We start from the raw sequence: 20,367 nt of genomic DNA on the forward strand, positions 1-20,367 counted from the left end.
TTTTCAGCAATTTGAAAACTGATCCAAATGTTGATGTATGGAAGGATTTCCAAAAAAATGCCACTAAGGGAGGCCAAGGAGGGAAACTCACAGCCAAATAAAATAGGATTGGATTGAAATGATAGGACATTGTTATAATGCAGCCATGCCTTCCCAATCCTGCACTACAGTAATGATAGCAGTTCTGCATTGCAATGAAAGATTGGTTTTGGAAGCAAGCAATGGCAAACTATTTCCAAAATCTTGCCAAGTAAAAGAAACATCAAATGTTGATGTAATGAAGGTAGGGACTTTTTTGAATCATGGTGTCTCCATAATCATATCTACCCCTTTTCCTGAAAATAAGACCTATCCCATAGCGTGTTTTTACATGTGCCCCTAATATAAGCCCTACCCCCAAAATAAGCCCTACTTAACAGCCTGTGCAGCCACCTGCCCTCATATTCCATCTGGTTGCTTACAGTGCTGCGGCCACAAGACAGCGTAGCGGGGGAGCTGCTGCACAAGCCCATACTGGTTTACCTCAGACTTCTTCTGCTTTCTTATGGCCGCAATGGAGCAAGAGGCTAAGTGGTGTGCTTAGTGAGACAGGTGTCAGGGCATCGGTGGCCTGGCTGTGTGGGCCTTGAGATAAGCTGCCGGACATATGGGAAGTTCCATCGACCATCTTGCAGTGGCACTGGTGTGCCGTGTGGCCTCCTGCCTTATTGCAAGCAAGCAGAAGAAGCGGGCTTCCTGTACATGGGGAAAAAATAAGACACCCCCTGAAAATAAGCCCTTATGCTTATTTTGGGGCCCAAAAGAAAATAAGACCCAGAGATTTTATTTTCGGAGAAACATGGGTATATAGTTTGATGACAGAAATTATGGAAGTAGGATTTTTTTTTAAAATCACCAACTTTGTATAGGGAATCTGGTGTCCTCCAGATGCTTTGAATTTCAAGTTCCATTGGTAAGGGATTGTGGAAATTATGATTCATAATATATGCTCAGTGCCATCCTTGCTCATCACTTTCACAAATAGTTGAGACACGTAGATAGAATGACTGAAAAATACAGTGTTCAGTTTTTCTAAATTCATTCTTTCTACTGATCTTTATAATCTTTGATTCTTTGTAATATTATTACAGTTAAAAGAAATTCTCAGTAGGAGTTAAAATTATCCAACATATTTGAAGCACAAAGAATATGGCTTAATTTACAAAGCCATTAGGTTAATTGACTTACTGGGCCAAATTTAGCCCAATCATTTGAGAGGTGTCATTTTTTGCAAAATGATGGTGCCTTCAAAACTGATAGGGACTTAATGGCAGGTACTTAAGCTTTTGGCAGAGACTTTTTGCTTAGCAAGAGTTCTTTCAGGCAGTGTGGCACCAGCCCAGAAAGCATATATATTTGAAAGGCGTAGGTTTCATACAACTAGAGTACAAAATCACATAGCTACTTTCTGGTTTCTCTTTTCCCTTGACCAAGCAATCATCATCATTCTTGACAAAGCATATCAACAGGTTTGTGGGGGAAATTGACTTGTCCCCTCAGCTTCACACCCCCATATCTCCAACAGCCATCTCCTTTCTTTATCTCATAACTTCATCCCCTTTTACTTCAGAAAATCTTTTGAGCTTTGAGCTTCTCATGTTCTATGGGGTTTGGTGTTTGGGAAAAGAGATTTCTGCCTTTTTCTTACCCTTCTTCTTGCTCTTTTCAGCATACCATATATTGTGTATATCTCATCTCATCTCATATATCATATCATTATCATAACATTTATCAGAGAGAATCTAAAAATTCCTTTCTCAGCTACATCTCTACTTTCAAAACAATAGCTGTCTATGTACTAGGTCATGCATGACTAGTGAGAGACATTCACATGTGGGTAAAGGCCTTGGTGAAAGGCAGATAGTCACAGGAGTAAATGAACAAATATCTATTATGGTAGTTATTACTATTTGAACATTCAAAATTTATACTCTATGTTTTCATATATTAATATAGAAAATGTTTGTGTATAACATTTATCTAACTTGTGAAAGTTATGCAGGACAAGTTGGACATGTTTTGTAACATTCTTATGTCACCAATATTTCATATTTTACATATTTTTGATTATCCAAATAAATGTTGTGAGTTTTATGAGGTATTTAAATTTGAGAGTTCATTTGGGGAAGTTTTGCTGGACTTGGAGAAGGGAGATCCAGGTTCCAATCTTCCTTCCAGCATGCAAGCCAGCTTGGGGTGCTCATTCTTTCTAAGCCCAAAATGGGAAGTCACAAAACATCCTGAAAGAAGACAGGAAGAAAATCAAGATTGACAAAATTGAAAGATTGAATTGAAATAATGTATAAATATATAAAAATAGAATCGCTAACATATTTGCTCTAGAAAATGTTATTTCTATGTATTCTAAATTACTGACCTTTGGGGTAGTTTGAAGGCAATTTTTCCTGTTTCGTCCTATGATAATAGTTGATAAGATTTCTGGGGTTGTTTGTGTACTTAGTACACTTGTGTACTAAGTGAGGTTTTCAAATAGCCAATGGGCAGCTGTTCAGCAAACTCTTGAACACAGCTGTTTTAGTTTCTGGAGGCTGAAAACACACTTGTAGCCCTGGAATGAACTTTTGTACATCTACCGTGATAATCCAAAGACTTCCAGATAAATTTGCACTGTTTCTTGATTTACATTTAAAGTATCTCTATCATTAGGTTTCTTGGCTATCCTGATTACTTTTAGAAGATTGTGCATCAGTTCCCAAAGGAACACATATTTAATATAATTAGTGATTAAATGAACACATTGTTCCTTTTCAACTCTATTATCAAAGTCAGATAAACAGAGTGTTCTTGATGACATGAGCAGTAAAGTTATAGACATATATAAATAAAGACAACTGGTTCACTTATTTATATTATTTTTATATTTTTTAAAAAACAAACTGAAGCTTAACTGCAATTTGTGGTTGTTAAAGTTTGGAGGGCCACTTTGTGATAGATAAGTTTGTGGCTTTCCAAGAGTTCCTGGGAAGGAAAATCAGTTCTTGCTCCCATGGAATTATGCTGGGATGACAAATCCCACAAAGTTGTACTTTATTTCCCTTATAAATATGCAAATGTGTCTTTGTTTACTGACTGCAATTGGGACAGGTAACTCTATTACTAAATGCCAAACTTGCTAAGTGAAAAATCACATGATTGTACTAGGTGTAAAACCTCACATTTGCTTCAATCACTAAGCAAATCCCAAAGACAATACGGGAAACATTCATGACCACGTTCACATTCTATATTAACTTTGCTTGTTGCAAATCAGTTGCAAAGCTCCTGAATGGCAGTCACATGACCCAGGATGCTGCAATGGCTGTAAATATGAGGACTGGTCACAAAGTTGTTGTTGTTGTTTTTAACCATTGTAACTTTAATAAATAATAAATAATAAATTAATTAATTTATTAATAATAAATTAATAAAATTCTCTTGTCTGTCTTTTTATAACCTGTTAGGCAGAGCAGAACAATTTTTGAATTAGGAACCTCAAATAGGCTAAGTTAAAGAATGCAACCTAATCCAGGACCTGTTATTTCTGTGGGACTCATATTTCAAGGATATTCAGACCAGATATATTAGCAAAGTTGTGGATGCTGCACCAATCTGCTATATCACCAATCTGTGGCATCACCAAACCACTCCAGTCAGCCGTGCTCATGTGATCATGGTTTGTGACTTTCCCTGTAGCTTTCTACAAACAAAGTCAATGGGGAAACTGGCAGGAAGTAAGGATTTGCTTTTGCTCTTATTGCTTTTTTACCCATCCCATTCTATTTATTAGTTTAGGTGAAGAACCATCTCTAAAACAATGATACAGTTGGTTATGGATTGTTTAATATATATATGTGTTCACACACACAAACACATGCACACTCACACATAGCTACAAACTCTGAGCATTTTTCCAAACAAAAAAATAAATTCTTTCTGTACATTTAAAATGATCTATGTTAATGTTATCATCTATGGTTTCATTCATATAATGAGTTTTTCATTTGCTCCTACTGCCAGAGTTTCCAGCTTGGCTTTAGTGGATTTTCCCATAGCAGCAGAACAGACTTACGAAGAATTGGAGGCTTATAGCAGGAAAAAAAACACATTTATGCTGTTAGACAACATAGTATCTAAATGTGATAATTTTGGGATTCATTCTTATTAGATATTGGCATAAGATAAATTTTAAAAAGAAAAAGTCCTTGCATGGCTTTGGATTTTCAGAATTCTTCCACCATCTATTTTACACCACATGGTCAATATCTTATATATTAGAACACCTAAAGGTTGAGATTTGGTTGATTTAGTCTAAAAAAAGAAAGAAAAATGTTGCCTAGAATAGCCTCTAAAGCTCCCTATCTCTGATTTTTTAGACTTTTCCTGTTTGATTTGAGTATACTTTAATTAGCTTTTTTCTCCTCTAAGTTTTCAAGGTATGATAATTTAAATTTGTTCTTTTGTTTGTTTTATGTAATTGAGGCAATGTTGACCCCTGTAGCCTACTTGAACTAATCCCTGAAGCTTTCTTGGCAACATTGTTGGAAATTCCTTCTAGGGCTGACACATACCATGTTTTTTTGCCAGAAGAGGAGGCCAAAATATGTTCCCTGCTGACCTACCTATCTCTAATATCATGCAAATATGAAATTCAGAATCACCAGATTTGAATACCTCTAAAAGGTGACAAAAACTGTGATTTTTTTAAAATTAAATTACTTGAGGACAGGTATACATGGCTTGTAAATTACATTTCCCTTGGGTTTTGTGCAGGTCTATATTTGAAAGGCTTGAAATATGGAAATGGACTTATAAACTCATTTAGATGGCTCAATATTGTCAAAGTATTCCTATAAAGCTTGAGATTAAAATCTTTACTCAGTAAATTCAATTAGTAATTGGATCAGCCATTATTTCTTAGTCTAACCTACTTTACCTTGTGGAATAAAATCATGTATACTTCAATTAATTTCTTGGATGATAAAACTAAATAAAATTTCAGATCAATCTAAACTTTGTTATTTTTGATATTTTTCACTAGTTATGAGAGTCATTTAATAATTGAATTTGAAAACATATATACAGTGTATTTGTGTGTGTCTGTGAGCGAGTGAGTGTATACATACACATACAAACATACACGTGCAATCAGAAATATTCTTATTGTTTTTTTCTAACATATTCTGGAAAAATGATTTTGCATGCTTGATATTTTCTCAAATGGTCAACAGTTTATGTTCCTTTGCTCCAGCTGTTCATGATTTAAGGAAGAACTACAGGAAATCTGTTTTTCTCACTATACTACGGCTGACCACAATGTGATAATGTGACTGCAGAAATAATTGATGTGTGAAAAGTAGTTTTGCATGGTTTCATGGTACAGCCTAAGCAGCCCTTCAGCTGGTTATAACTGCTGATAGTGTGATTACTATTTTTGTTATTTTAACTTTTTGTCTTTTAATATTGTTGTATAATTTTGGATTCACAGAAGATAATTGTAGAGAGTTTTTTTTCTATTTTAAGAAATTATAAATAACTACATTTTCAGAAAAGCAGTTGCATTGAACTGAGGAATTCAAATTATTCATGCAAACATTACACGTAATATTTGCAGTTTCCATGAGAAGTCAGAGAAAACAGCTGGATACCAAACTCGTCTGTTTCCAAAATAGGGTCAGATTCATATCACCAAGAGGTTCAAGGATTTAAGTCTTGATTTTTCTATAAGTAAGCCTTGAAATTTGATACATAGGAATTGCTGGAATTCTTTTGTAACATTATTGCTTTTCTCAGTGGTGAAATCCACATTTTTTTACTACCGGTTCTGTAGGCGTGGCTTGGTGGTTGTGATGTGGCTTGGTGGGCATGGCTTGGTGGCTGTGGCAGGGGAAGGATACTGCAAAATCTCCATTCCCACCCCAGTCTGGTACCAGCCAGAGGTAGTATTTGCTGGTTCTCTGAACTGCTCAAAATTTCTGTTACTGGTTCTCTAGTACCTGACAGAACCTGCTGGATTTCACCGCAGGCTTTTCTACAAAAAATGTACACAACAGAGCTTTATGTCCTTAAATACTTGCTTCCGCTGTCTGCTGTCTAGCACTGTTTAAAGAAACCTGACAGCTTCCTTAATTAGTATATGCAATATATTAATATATTACTCCTTGTGTTTGAAAAGGAGTGGCTTATTAATGCACCTTACAGCTAGTCCTTGACTTACAACTATTTGTTTAGTAACCATTCAAAGTTACAAAGAAACTAAAAAAAAACCCCCACACATTACTTTTGCAGCATCCCCATGGTCACATGATAAAAATTCCAGTGCTTGACAACTGGCATGTATTTACAATGTTCATGTCATTGCCATTTGTGACAGTTGGCTTTTGATAAGCAAAGTCAGAGGGGGAAACTCTGTGGCGGTGTGATTCACTCAGCAACTGCAATTATTTGCTTAAGAACTATAGAAAAAAGGTTGTAAAATCAGGTACAACTCACTTAGCAAATACTTTGCTTAGCCATGTAAATTCTTATTCCAATTGTGGTCATAAGTCAAGGACTGCCTGAACTGCAATGACTGCACATCTATTTATATCAATTCCAACCCCTCTAGCAATATATGAAAAATAACAAAGCACAACCCATTGGGTATACAAATGCCTGTCTATCGTCTGTCTGCCTGTCTGTCTGTCTGTCTGTTTGTCTATGCTGGCCTAGAAATCATGACATTGTGAAAGCTGGTTGGGTGATTTTGGGACAATCAGTCCCAGCCTAAGCCACCCCACTGCTGTTATATAGAAAATATGAGGCAAGAATATTAAGTATGTTTGTCAAAATGTATAAAAGAACACACATACACACACGCACACAGAGAAAGAGAGAGAGATTATTGGATTTGATTTTTAACATTTGTCACCATCTGAAGGACTTGTTGATGGTATTTATGCAAGTGTCAGAAGCAAACAAGCAAACAAACAAACAAACCTGTGAGCTTTCTTTATAGTTAGAGTTGTGGTTTTAATGAGGATATATTTTCTTATTATTTCCATACTCACATGGCCCTGTCCTCACATTGTGTGCACATCCGTTTCCATTCCTAAATGCTCATTCTCATTTCATGCATTGTTATCTTTATAGCAGGAGGGAGATTATACAGTCTACTCAGGGAAAGGTCTTCCTTCTTATGGCTTTATCTCAAAACTAAAAACAGTTTACAAAAAAAAAAAAGGGGGGGGGGGAGGGAAAGTCAATTTTAATTAGTACTTTTGGCTTTAATGGAAAGTGATTACAGAATTGGCATTTCAGCTAATATTATAGAGATTTATGGTAGGGTATTGCTAATTAATTTTCAGTTGAATTGTTGTGGGCAGTGAATAACTGCAGTAAAATGCCAGATTTGCTGATATCAAGACTTCACTAGCACTTCAGGGCTTCTATATAAAAGGAAATGTAAATAGATGCTGGTATATTTTACATTGCTTCCCATAAATGGCACATTATTCCTTTTTTTAAACAATAGAAATGTTCCTGGGAACCAAACATTTTGTAGTTTTATAATTAGAACAATCTTTACATACATAACTCATTATACGTAAATTGTTTTCTTAACACACACACACACACACACACACACACACACACACACACACACACACACACACACACTTCCTGGAATATGATGATGGAATAAAATAACCAAGAGGAGAAAAAAAAAACTGCTCAGTTTTATAGATTTAACTTACAAATGAAATTTATGTACACATACAGTATAGTTCAGACAAGTATAGTACTTGTTCTAAAGCTATAAACTACTGGGAGATGGGACCACTTATACTGCTACTCAGAGTCGCTGGGAGTTTTTTTTTTTAATTTACATTTATATCCCGCCCTTCTCCGAAGACTCAGGGCGGCTTACACTATGTTAGCAATAGTCTTCATTCTATTTGTATATTTATATACAAAGTCAACTTATTGCCCCCAACAATCTGGGTCCTCATTTTACCTATCTTATAAAGGATGGAAGGCTGAGTCAACCTTGGGCCTGGTGGGACTAGAATTGGGTGGCATATAAATAAAATGCCAGTTTCAATATACTTTGCTTTGTTGCCATCCTGCCATAAAAACCAAGGGAGGGGAGGCATTTGGGGAAGTAAGGAATGGACACTGGAATGGACAGGAAAAGGGAGGTGGACGACAGGGTGACAGGAACTAGAGGTGTCAATCCAGAATAAACTGGCTGATCAAGGATGGAACCTGAGAGCAGAATGTAAAACTACACCAAAGAGGCACCAAAGTTCAAAGCTGTTCACAAAACATCAAACGCAAATGTTTTTGTGGACATAGGTCAAGGGAAAAGGGAAAATTGCAAACTTTGTGTGGGAATACTCAGATCCAGCTTGTCTTTAGTAAAAGAACCTTTCACTTCAAGAAGTGGAGTCAAGGGTCTTTCTTTCCTAAATGTCAAATCAGGACAAGCCTGATATAAAAACAATAACAACAACAACAACAGCAACGATACTTGCAGTTAATCACAGAATATTCATGTGGCTTAACATGTGTGACAAATATGTATGTATGACAGCTCAAGGGTCAGTAGCAATCTAGTGAAAATTATATTAGAAATAAATTGTCATATTGTGCTTGAATCATTCTATCAGTAAAAGGCAGACCATGTCTGATACGAAGCAAAAAATAATAATCCTTATTTGGGATGCTACTTTTAACAGTGTATCTTACCTACAGAAAGAAGTTTTTATAGAGAAGCTGTAGAACCTTACATTTGAAGGCTTACCAATGTGCTCACCAATATGTTCAAATATGATGCCATTCTAGCTATTTTAAAGCACTTTTTTCTCTTGCAAAAGAGGCTTCTGTTTTTCTACTTTATTCTAAATATGTTTGATCATATCTTTGTAATTTTTATTTATGGAGATTTATTTTATTTTATTATTGAATGTGGAGATACTATTCCTGATGCAGGTGTATCTGGGTTCTCATTTTTTCAATCACTCTGATGGCTCCCTGGCTGCTCAAATTTTGCAATCTATAAAAATTCCAATAGGATGAGTTTCACCCTTCACTAGGTTTATGTTCTTTTAGAATTTAACTAAAACGTAGGTGATTAAAAAGGATGAAGCCTGCAGAAAAGATGATCATAGAATAAAACAAGGGGTATTTATACACAAGTTTAACAAGCTCATTACTGAATATGTAATGGAACTATCACGATAATTAATCAAAATTCTACTTGGAAAGTAATTACAAAAACAAGTTATTTTCTATTAAATTAAATTAGAAAAATGGAAAAAAATGTGTTTATTGTTACGATAGTGATTCCCCCCACCTCCCCAATTTCAAACTAAAAAGGTGATTTGGACCACATTTTGCATCCATATATCATCGCTTAGCAGGAATTCATTAAAGCAACTACATCTCTTCTCCAAAAACTAAAATCCTATGGCATCTCAGGACCCCTCCACAATTGGATAACAACTTTCCTGACAAACAGACAACAAGTGGTCAAAATTAGCAATCCTCTATCAAATCCTGTTCCTGTCAAAAGTGGCGTTCCCCAAGGCAGCGTTCTTGGACCAACACTCTTCATATTATACATTAATGATCTCTGTGACCAAATAACAAGTAATTGTGTTCCCTTTGCTGACGATTTAATACCACCAATAATACAGCTACCCTTCAAAAAGACCTTGACTTTGTATCTGAATGGTCTAAAACTTGGCAACTCCAAATCTCAACCAGCAAATGCTCAGTCTTACATATTGGAAAAAAGAACCCAAACACCAAGTACATATTGATGGACATTACCTTACAGATGACCCCCACCCTGTTAAAGACTTTGGAGTTTTCATATCAAATGATCTAAGTGCCAAAGCCCACGCAAAAAAAGCTTTAAGAGTTGTAAACCTAATCTTATGTAGCTTCTTCTCCAAAAACACTACTCTACTAACCAGAGCATATAAAACATTTGCTAGACCAATTCTTGAATACAGCTCGACTGTCTGGAACCCATACCACATTTCTGACATCAATACAATTGAACATGTCCAGAAATATTTTACAAAAAGAGTTCTCCATTCCTCTGAATACAACAAAATACCTTATGCCACCAGACTTGAAATCCTGGGTTTAGAAAATTTAGAACTACACTGTCTTCGGCATGACTTGAGTTTAACTCATAGAATTATCTATTACAATGTCCTTCCTGGGTTTAGAAAATTTAGAACTACGCTGTCTTCGACATGACTTGAGTTTAACTCATAGAATTATCTATTACAATGTCCTTCCTGTCAAAGACTACTTCAGCTTCAATTGCAACAATACACGAGCACACAATAGATTTAAGCTTCATGTTAACCGCTCCAATCTTGATTGCAGAAAATATGACTTCAGTAACCGAGTTGTTAATGCTTGGAATACACTACCTGACTCTGTGGTCTCTTCCCAAAATCCCCAAATCTTGAACAAAAAACTGTCTACTATTGACCTCACCCCATTCCTAAGAGGTCTATAAGGGGCGTGCATAAGAGAACAAGACTGTCTACCATTCCTGTCCTATTTATATTCAATTAATTTAGTTATTACATACTCATACTTATATATATATATACTTATATATTGTATAGTTATTTCATGCTTACACGCATATATATTGTGTGATTAAATAAATAAATAAATAAATAAATAAATAAATAAATAAATAAATAAATAAATAAACCTTTCCTCAGAATTTTTTTTCCACCCCTGAAAGGAACCACATGATCATGTACTGCTTGGAATAGTTGCTTTAAGGAGTTGCTGATAGCTGTCCCATAATCACTCCTGTATTCTTTTCTCCCTTTGAATTTGAAATGCAGAATGCTTCAGCTCTATTAACTTCACCTTTAACTACTTCACTATTAACACATCCTGAGATGCCCAGTTTGATCTCTGAAGTGATTATTCTGTCAAATTAATGATGAAGCTTTGAATTCTTCACTTGTATGAAAGAGAGCCCATTTTTTGGGGGGTGGGGGTGAAACAAACATGCTCACAACCAATCCTATTCAAAATGTATTCAATTATGTGATCTTAAATTTAGGACAATGCTGTGTTCCAATCAGATGTTGCCCTTCATTTCTATTAAACCTCTGTTTATAGGATTCAACAATTTTTAGTAAGGTTTAATAAGTATCAATCTGAAACTGCATGCATTGTTTTATAATGTGCAAAGGCAGGTAATGGATTAATTCAATAAACCACTCTGCAGTTAATAAACAAATGGATTATATACAAATCAACTCACAGCTCTTAGTTGAGGCACAAATGACCAAACTCAAATTATCCTACTTCTGACAGATTATACAAAGACCTAACTCTCTGGAGAAAAAGCTAATTCTGGAAAAGGTGGAAGGAAAAAGATGATAACTAGTAGCAAGATAGATGGATTTTGTCACAATTAGATGACAATGACAAAGACCTGAGGAACCAGGTTAGAGACATGATGGAAAAATCTGTCTATGAGATTGCAAGTAATTTTCTTGGGAAGTGCAGGAAAAGGGCAAATGGCACAAAGAGCAAAATACCTTTCCCCCCTTAGGGTTTTGGGTTTTTTGCTCCAAGAATATCTCCATGCTTGCTGAATAGAACAAAAGAAAATCCTAGCTGGATGCAAGGCTGCCTGTGGGCGAATAACTTTTAACACTTGGTTGCTAAAAAGGCTTTGATCTTTCTGGCAATTAAAACATAAATGCCCAATGAAGAAGAGGCCCCATGACATGACGGGAAGGAGCAGAGTTGCTGATGGTCAATTGGTACCCCACAATTGGAGACATTACTGACCTCCCATGGATTTTCCATATGTATCAGAATGTTTGTGTAATTTCTCAAAATTGTGAAAAACACCATTCTTATGCTTGATCTGGCTGCAATCTGTTCCAGCAGTAGGCTGACCCTAAGAAGGAGGGGGAGGCTCCATTGACAAACATGTCTTCAATAAAGTATTAACAAGCCAACTTGGCATTGTGTCAAGGAAGGTGCAAGAAATATTGTTATACAACTTGCCCTGGCTCTTTTGTTTTCCCTTCCATAGAGATTCAGCTGCCATAATGTTGTCCTCCACATTTTAAGGTCAGTAAAAATGAAAACAGTCAACTTCAAACTGCTTTGAAGGGGTGGGGAATGAAAAAGCAATGGTGTTAAAACAGCCTCCGTCAGATGATAAAATGGAATGCTGAAGGAGATTCTTCAAAAGAAATACTTTGCTTTTAACTGCATCATGTTTCATTGCCTTTTTTTTTTTTTTGCTTCCACACATATATAGTATTTCTGTGCAGCTAGACAACATTTATCATTTGAGCGCGTGCTTATTTTAAAAGGTGATGAAACATGCTTTTCTTGATGATGAAAACGATTGGCAGCAGGAAGTAGTGGGAATAATGTTAATAGTTGCTAGCTTGGAAATTTTGTGTATCATTTAATTGCTTGGAAGCAAATGAAAGTAATTTTTATGAAAATTGCAGTAGTCACAATTTCAAATAGGCATAAATCAGTGAAGATACAGCTCTATTTAGTAAAAGCAACATAATTAAATCCTGTTGTTCACATACTGAGAAACCAGATTTTTAAGTAGCCAGTTGTATATTTTTGCAAAGAAAATATATGTACATCAATGATAGCACTAAAAAGAAAACCTAAAGTGGCTTATACTTACAGGCTACTTAATTATGATGCTTTCTTGAAATATGATATTTTACTTTAAGAAAATAATGCTTTCCCATTATAAAAAAATAAAGTGATGCATCAGTGAGTATACTGTATTCCTACAAAATTGGTTAAAGGCATGTTCAGTCACATAAGTAGAGCATTACAATAAATGATCCTTAATTTAATAGGACAGATATATTTAGCGACTGTATTCTCCAATATTGAATTAAACATGAATAACTTTAAATTTTGCATAATTGCCTGAGCATATGGATATAAATATGATTATGCTTAGAAACTCTAGTAAGGCACCAAAGTTCTTGAACCAAAAACTTGTTCTAGCAATCTGGCAATCTTTTTTCCATTGAAGGAATTAATAACATGGAATTAATACCATGGAAACTTTGCTTAAGAGAGACCTGCTGGTTTTATTTGTGATATTCTGAATAACTAAGAGTCCTCACTAGAGATTGTGACTATCTCTAGTGCCTTTTTGTTCATTAGATTGGGAGAAGATATAATTTTTTCCTTCTATTATAAATCCTCAGATCATAGTTTGGCCCATCAGTGAAACACATATATGAGTACGCATATCCCATCTTTCACAGTTACCCTGTAGTATGATGGGTGGCCAAAATTATAAAATTTATAAATAAATAAATAAATATCTCTCTTGTATGGGTATCAACATGTTCTCCCTATTCATGATTATTCTCCAAACCCTGCTCTGTAGTAAACTGGAAGTATTTGCACAAAATTATTTCTTCCCAACATTTTAAAAGAATTCTAAATTCTCAGTACAGTGGAATTAACACAAACAACATGTATTGGTGAGGCTCATCATATGCATGCTTTCAGGATCTTCCCCCAACTGATTATACGTTGTACAGTCATATGCAGAACTCCTTGGTTATGAACTAATATCAGTTCCTTTTCAAGAAACTGGAATGTAGCAAGAGGTGAATTTGGCCCATGGCAGCACCTATACTGTGACTTGGGCAAATTACAAAAATTTAGAATTAATTTTGTGCATCTTTCATAAGCTTAATAAGGTTTGGAGACATATTAAGTTCAATTGCTTTTCTGTGAAATGGGCACTTTAGATTTACTCAGTAGGACTGTTTAGCTAAGCAAGAAATAGTAAAAATACTTAATATGTTGAATCTTTCGAATTGCTTCTTACTGGTTAGCAGACAGGCTGCTAATATTGGATCAATCATAGTTTTGGAATTGTCTTCAGTGGCAGTTTATGTAGAAAATGCTGCAGTAGTTTAATTGTGATATGATGAAAACCTGAGCTGTTGTCAGCCTCCCCTGTCCAAAAATTTTCAGAACCCACTCATAGCTTGGCAAAGACCCTCTTAACCTCAGCTTCCACATGCTGCTGTAGAAAATCCACAAATCTAACAAGGGCCCCAACCATAGAACTGCTTCTTCACAGGGAATTATGACTCCATCCAGAATAAAAATTGGAATCAAAATCAAGTTAGATCTAAGGATCAGAGGTAGAAAATATTAAGACACCTTATGTTAAAGTTCAACTCCCAGCAGTCCAAGTCAACTTTGTAATTATTCTATAGATAGTCTGGATTTTCAAATGTTTAGTCTCCATCTACGACCAACCTCTGACACTTATTTTTCTCTGTCTTTTGTTTGTTTGTTTGTTAATCTGTTCTGCTTGATTTCCACCACCCCACCCCACCCCGAAATCTTGTGGGATGCAATCTGAAAGCTAGAGCAATTATATATAATTCCATATGAAGGAAGAAAATAAATGCAAAATTGTATCTTCGCTATCATTTAGGTGTACCCAGTTTTTTGTAAACAAGATCTATTAGGCCTACTAAAAAAGCTAGATGTTTCATTTGTGTGTATTGGGTGATAGCAGTAAGAACACAAAGTTTTGCATGTGTGACAGAAACGGGATATGTATTTGTGTCTGAGGAAAGACTGGTGCTTATTTAGGTTGAATATAAGGAAAAAGGTACATTGTAATATTTTGCCCAAAAAATTGAGGGTAGCTTTTCTAGAAACAGCAGTGATTACCAGCTTTAATCAAATACCTTTTCAATATTCACCTGGAATACAGATGGATCTAAACCAATTTCTTCCAAATCAAATTCTTCTCGAAACCTTTGTTTCATGACCTGTTTCTCCAGAATCCTAGCATATAATAAATAGTTGCTGGGAGCCACGCAGCACACATATTTTATTATTCTGTTGTGGTGGTTGTAAAACACTATAGTGAATACAGAGAAATATTGAATATAATGATTGACAGATGTAGCACCCAAATATAGAAATCTTTACAGTATGAACCACAACTGCAACATCTGAGGTCTTAAAGATATTGGAAGAAAAATCCTTAGTTTTCACAATTGTTCTACCCTCCTTGTTCTTGAGTTTCACACCCTATGCAGTTTGCACTGATATTCTAAGTTGTCTTGTCTTAACTTTTACATGAACATTTCAGCCCCAACAATCATATTCATTACATTTTGATTGTCACCATTATTCATTCCAATTATTCTTTCCCTTTGCACAAAATTCTCTTAATCTAACTTTCTCAAAATTGTCACAAATATGACCCTAGGAACTACTTTTGCTGCCAGTGCCATTATGTTCTATTCCAAAACAATAAAGTTAAAAGCACTTTTAAAAAGAAAAAGGACTATAGCCTGAAAAGCTGTGGTATATTTCCTATGACATTTTGAAAGCTTCATAATCTAATAAATATCTTTCTTTTCTCAAAATTCCATCTCTTTCTAGTGAAGAAAAATCAGTATATTTGAATGCTTCCCATTGTAGACAATGGTAATAAAGTTTTAGTATAAAGCTTGCTTCAGGTCCAAGAATTACCTCTGAAGGCAATCAGAATTTATCATTTATGGAGCTCAAGATAAGGTTCTCAAAGTGGAATGGATGACTCTATACACTTTTAGTAATATTCATCTTGTTCCTGGTTAGGAAAACCAGACTTAGCATGGAGTCCAGATTTCCCCCCCACAACCAACAAAAAAAAACCAAGCTCAGAGACCATCAAGAATTGAACTGATATTCCTTGTTTAGCAACTACAAGGCAACCACTTCATTAAGTGAATTGGTCACTAAGTGGAACAGCAACTGTGGTTATGATCTTACTTCAGTTTTCCTTTGTTTTAGGACCTACAAAAGTGATAACTGTAAAGAGTGGTTACAAAATGTACATACTTACTTCAAATGGCAGTGTCTGATCAGGCCAGCATATATGAATTGTGTCTCTGTTTCTGTTCTCCCTATGTATCTCATCCCTGTGTGTTTGTGGATGTGGCAGTATGATCACATTGGGTATATATGAGCTAAGATCTCTGTGTTTCTGCTCTCCCTATGTGTTACATCTCTATACATTTGTTCACGGAAAAGCATGGTATAGTCCAGTGATGGCTAACCGTTTTTCCCCCCCTTGGGTGCCAAAAGCGTGCATGTGTGTGCAACAGTGCATGCGTGACCACACCCATAATGCAATGCCCCCTGTGTTTCCCTGCCCCCTACACATGCAGTTTGACCCCCCCTTCCCTTACCGCCCGCGCTCCCTGCCATCTCCACATATGTGCGTGGACACCCACGCGCCCCCCCAGCCTATTTTTGGTCCCAGGAGGCTTCAGGGAGTACTGCTAGGCACAAAATGGGGCATGTGGGATGCACTGCATCCCCCCCGTGCATGTGTGCACGACCCCCCTGGCCCCCTGCACATGCGTTCAGGATCCCCCGCCCATTCCCCCCGCACATGCACTTGTGTCTCTGCAGACCAGTCAGCTGGTTGATGGGAGGCATGTATGCATGGCCTAGAAGTGGAGCTCTTGCTTCACAATCAGGAGGTTTTGAGTTCGATCCTAGGGAGAGTCCAGATGTAGGATCTCCTGCTTGGGCAGGAGGTTGGACTAGATGACCTGCAAGATCCCTTCCAATTAACAGTTACTCTGTTAATGTGTGGTGGAACTGACCTAGGGTGACAGCTTGCATGCCCTCAGAGATGCTCCGCGTGCAACCTGTGGCACCCTTGCCATAGGTTCGCCATCATGGGTATAGTCTATCTACGTCCATTCTTGTGATGAGGAAAGAGAAGGAGAAAGGTCAGGATTGGAAGGAACAACAGGTTGAGCCCTTGAGCAACTGCATTTCTCATAGGAATTCATTGGGAACTTCCTTTGGGATTTTTTCCAAAAAAACCCTCTCCCTAATCTGCTTTTAATGGTTTTTCATTCCTCATTATATTTGGTCCCCTTTTGTTCACTTTGCAGAACAGTTATGTTGCTGGTGGACAGAGAGGATTGACAGACTGAGTTCTGAGACCCTTTTACATAATTTTTTTCTAATATTCCTATGGTTTAACAACAGTAAAAATAGTCAAATTTCCCTGCAATGATTAAAGGCAGTAGTGTTAGAGAATAGTATTGATTCAACAACATGTACCCTCCCTGAAGAAAACAAGTAAATAATCCAGGACAGAACCACATAATACCTCTGGTTGGAAGTAAGCTATAAATCTGTCTGTTTATTGCTCAAAAGCGTCTGATTGTGTGAATCTTTTTTTAGTGTACTTTGCAATGCTAGGTAAAGAATTTGACTTACGGTGCAACTTCTCACACAACGTGGAAAAAAAGTCATTGTGCTAATCATGTAATTTATTGAGGAGATTCCCCAAAGTGGGGGTATATACTGTATATCCATACTTACTTGTAAAGCAAAGTGCATTAATGAATTTCAGTGAAGCTGAGCATTTTAATGAAAAATTATCTGAGTTTGCAGTTTCTTGCATAGAATAAGCCAATCTATCAAGCACTTGGAAGTAATCCATACAATATAAAAAATGTAATGGAAATCTTTAATGTAAGTATAAGAAAAGAGCCAAGAGCAATTTCAGAATAAAAGCAAAGTAGGGACAAAAGCATTTAACAATCTGAAACAAAAGGATGGAGCTCATTTGCTTTCATTAGACTAAAATTCAGATCCCTCTAAAGAGGTGAGGTAGGAAAGAAATCTATCCCTGAGCCTTCAACTAGGTGTTTAATTTTAATGAATAAAAGAAACGTGTTCATAGTTGTTTATAACAGTTTTGACATCTGATAATTATATTCTCATATCATTCCTACAAAGCATTTAACTTTTGGGAAGAAATTATTGCCAAACTTTAAAATTATGAATAGCACAGGTGTCTCAGATATTCATATTTACAAACATTTTGTCTCTGATCTGAGAATATGGTCTCGAATCTGGAGGACTCCAACTGTCTATGAGGGTATTGCAGGTGTATTCCAGGTGCAGGTACCAGTATATGTGAGACCGAATTTTCAGAACATAGTTAACTCTCATAAGAATTGAACGAGAAAGCGAAATCATATGAAATTTGGCAATACAGGTAGTTCTCAATTTATGACCACAATTGAGCCCAAACTTTCTGTTGCTAAGTGTGACATTGGTTAAGTGAGTTTTGCCACATTGTACAACCTTTCTTGCTATAGTTGTTAAGTGAATCATTGCAGCTGTTAAATTAGTAACATGGTTGTTAAGTGAATCTGGCTTCCTGTTGTGTCCCACTCCTCCGCTGACGGCCGGGTCAGGGAAATCCGAATCAGGCTTGCCTCTGCAGCTCTGCCCAAAGTCCTAGCAAAGTCCTCAGAGCAGGCAGGAGACCAGAAAGTGACTTCAGCAAGATAAGTTCGACTTTGCCTGACTCAGAGACTGCCAGAAAGCAGATCCTTTATATAGGCCATGGGGTGTGGCTCCATGACTCAGCACTCATTAAGGCCTGCCCCTCCCTACCTACTGTTGCCTCCGCCTATCCAGACTTCTGATGCGAGGTCACTCCAATCAGCAGCTGTTGAAATAAACTTTCCTCAGGCTCACATGCTGTGGAGGAGGGAGGGTCTAGCTGCTCCGTTTGCCTGGGCATGGAGCCAGGGCTGGGGCCGGGGGGTGCTCCCTCCTCTGCAGCCTGCTTGGGCATGGAGCCAGGGCTGGGACCGGGAGGTGCCCCCTCCTCTTCAGCTTGTCTGGGCATGGAGCCAGGACTGGGGCCGGGACGCATACATTCCTCCGTGTTCGGGAGCAGATAAAAAGGCCCCGGCTGCTGTGAGAGCGGGCAAGACACAACACTTCCCCATTGACTTTGCTGGTCAGAAGATTTCAAAAAGTGATTGGATGGTCTGGGACACTGCAACCGTCATAAATATGAGTTAGTTGCCTGGAGTCTGAATTTTGTTCACGTGACTATGGGGATGCTGTAATGGTTGTTATGTGTGAAAAATGGTCATAAGTCACATTTTTCAGTGCCATTGTAACTTTGAACGGTCACTAAATAAACTGTTGTAGGTCCAGGGCTACCTGTATCATAAGATTTTTGGCCATTTTAAGGGAAAAATGATATTAAAAAAATAAAAACTTTGTGTAACAGTGTTCACAGTTACTACACTGAAAAGTCCTCCCTTATCTGGTACATCATAGTTGTTTTGAAGATAATGTAAGATATACATATTTTCCGTATAAAGGAAAATTTGTGACTGATTTTTCAATGATGATGGTGATGATAATTATAACAATAATGATCATTGTATGTTTTTTAATCTCTTGAGGCAGTTTGGGTGAGGAGGAATGTTTTCAACAGGTCAGTGATGTAGGATGGGCTGAGAAAGAATAAGTAACCCAAAGTCACTCAATGAGTTTCTTAGGGCAGTGGTAAATTTGAATCAGAACCTAGTCCAACATACAAACATTATACCATCCTTCTTGTCCTCTTCCATTTCTTCATAATATCTCAAATTTCTTACTGTTAGTCAAATAATTCAATGTTCATTCACTGACATAATTATAAATTATAATATTTTAACTGAGATGGTACTGCAGTATGATATCTCTATTTGGGTAAGGTGTAAACTTCTTTTTCTTAAGAATAGGTGAAAATCCCCTTTTTTTCTTTCTTGTTTGGCTATTATGGATCTAATATTTTATTAGTTTTTGCTACCTACCTGATCCTTCAAAACTACAATAATCTATTTGGACATATATACCTGGGATTAGTAAACTCTAATCAATCTTTATTTCAAAAAGATGTAGAGGGAGAATGGGTTTATTAATTCTCAGAATCTATAGTCTAAAAAACCAGACTTTGTGAGTAAATCATCTACTGTCATGAATTTAATTTGGATTTCACAGTATTTCACTCTGGGAGATCCAGAGACTAATACTGAACTGAGCAATTCCTCTAATGGATTCCAAATCGTATCAGTGTCTTTGGTAACTGCAGTATTTCATTCTATTATCTGAGTTGCCTGTTAAGAAAGAAATTGTTATATTTGGCTTTGAACATATCAGAATTAGGAATGTTTCAATCAACACAAAATTATACTAGATTGTTTCATTAAAACTAGAAACAAGCATATAGGTAATTGGACAGAGCTATCAACATACCATAGTATTGTGTTCATATGTCCAATTGTGGAATAGATGAAAAAATGTTAAAAATCAATAAAATATATTTCATACTAGTAAGCCTTAAGTATTGTTTATATAAATATGTATCCTGATACATTGAAAATATACTATGTGTTTGCTTTCTTTAAAAAGTATTCGCTACTTTAATTATGCCCAGTTAAAGAAAGA

The sequence above is a fragment of the Ahaetulla prasina genome, chromosome 5 (genome assembly GCF_028640845.1).
Source record: "Ahaetulla prasina isolate Xishuangbanna chromosome 5, ASM2864084v1, whole genome shotgun sequence".
NCBI lineage: Eukaryota > Metazoa > Chordata > Lepidosauria > Squamata > Colubridae > Ahaetulla > Ahaetulla prasina.